The sequence below is a fragment of the Aplysia californica genome, unplaced genomic scaffold (assembly GCF_000002075.1).
Source record: "Aplysia californica isolate F4 #8 unplaced genomic scaffold, AplCal3.0 scaffold00917, whole genome shotgun sequence".
NCBI classification, from domain to species: Eukaryota; Metazoa; Mollusca; class Gastropoda; order Aplysiida; family Aplysiidae; genus Aplysia; species Aplysia californica.
Genome location: NW_004798187.1, coordinates 100,321 through 102,136, shown reverse-complemented (window position 1 = coordinate 102,136; position 1,816 = coordinate 100,321).

The following is a 1,816-nucleotide window of genomic DNA, read 5'->3' as shown; positions in this document are numbered from 1 at the left end:
GCTTCCGGTGTGTTGTGACCTGTCTGGGACAGTCATTCTACAAACTACCACTTCTCCTTTCTCTTCGTGATTTTTTTCTGTGGTTTTCTTTTTTAATGTAATAACGACGCTTGTGTAAAACGTCGACCAGTCTAAGACGGCCACTTTTTCCCTCGAAAAGGGTGTGTCGAGCCAACCATCTGCAACTGTCAAGTGCACGCTTGATTTAACCCTATCCGTACGTCGTGTTTTGCTATCGAATCCATACGACGTGAGGAACCCTGTGCCACCACTTTCCAAAGAGGAAAGTTAATCGTTAATTCGATCTGTACGCTTTGCATAGTAGTCTGTCAAAGTGATTTTTTGAGAAAGACTGAAAGTTTCAAAGAGATCTTTGTACTAGAAGCATTCTAAAATGTGAAGAATACAACCCCGGGGGTACAAAATGACCCCACGGCGAACGGAGATGGTTAAGCATAAGCAGAGTCCATAGCAGTCTAGTGTCTGCACAGCAACAATAAGTGGGTCCGACAGTCAGAATCCTGAGTCAGAATCCCCGCAAGTTTAATATGACGTGAAAAGAATGTTCGTGGGTAAATGATCACGGAGTAGAATGCAGCATTTTTACAGTTCATAATCTGCTCGTCAACTTGCTACATACAACCTGCTTACTAATACCCCCACATACCTGCCGCTATACTGTCTTCCCACTTAGCTCCTCTCGACACTTGTCTTGGCCCGATAGAATGGACTAACACTAACAATGTCACCTTAGCAGAGACTGTGCCCACCATTTCGAAATTTCAAGGTGACCGTAAAGATGGTTCCAGTGGGGAACGGGATAGAGGGTGCCCACATACCTCGTGACTCATTGGAGCAGAGGAAGATAGGACTAACGCTAACGTGACTTAAACGCAATTCCACATCATCACTCATCACCACCATTATTTCTAAAATCGAAATAGCGCTCATATGACCTTAGCAGTTGCGAGCGCCGTAAAACCTTATACTATACAAAATCGAAATTGCTCTTAGATCAATGACTTACATGTATAATCCTGGAATCTCTATCTGAAGCAGTTACTTGTGACACTAGGTATGCTCGTAATACACTATTGGACACTATCATACTCACAAAGTACTACTAATCAAATGGCGTCAATCTAACATAAATTGGCAAGGAATGAAAAAAAAGAACGCGGCATATTTTTCGCCCTTTTCCGATCATTACTATCAGAAGATCAGGGGTGTGGTTGAAAGACATCAGTAAGAAGGAGCTAAGGAGTAGCAGTAGAAAGGCTGCAGAAAGAGTCAGTCAGGAGCCCAGAGGAGGGGGCAAAGGAGGTTAGGAGGTAGGGGCAGAAAGTGGAGACGAATGCAGACAACAGAACATTGCTAGAGAGCAGAAAAACAGGTGAAAGGAGATAATTTTAGAGAAGAATTTGTTTCCGTCGTTGCCCGATTCGAACCCGGCACCTTTGAATGGGAGGCCAACACCTGAACCTCTAGGCCACGAGAGCCCCCGCGGCATCTTGTCAGCAGCTGTACCGACAGCTAAGAGTTAAAAGAGTCAATACCTCAGGAAGCTAACGCGGGAAACTTCAGGTCAAAGCCACAGGTCAAAGAACACAAAATGGCGTGAGTTCAGCACGTGCACAAGCTGTTAGCAAGACTAGCCGTGCATACAGAGACTCGTTTTTCTGACTACTTGGATACCCTTGAATGAGTACATGTTACTAAATAATTATTGGAATGCCTTTGTTTTACAGCACCTTTAAAAATCAGTTGTGCGTTTCTCTTAGTTTTCTCTCTCTCTCTCTCTCTCTCTCTCTCTCTC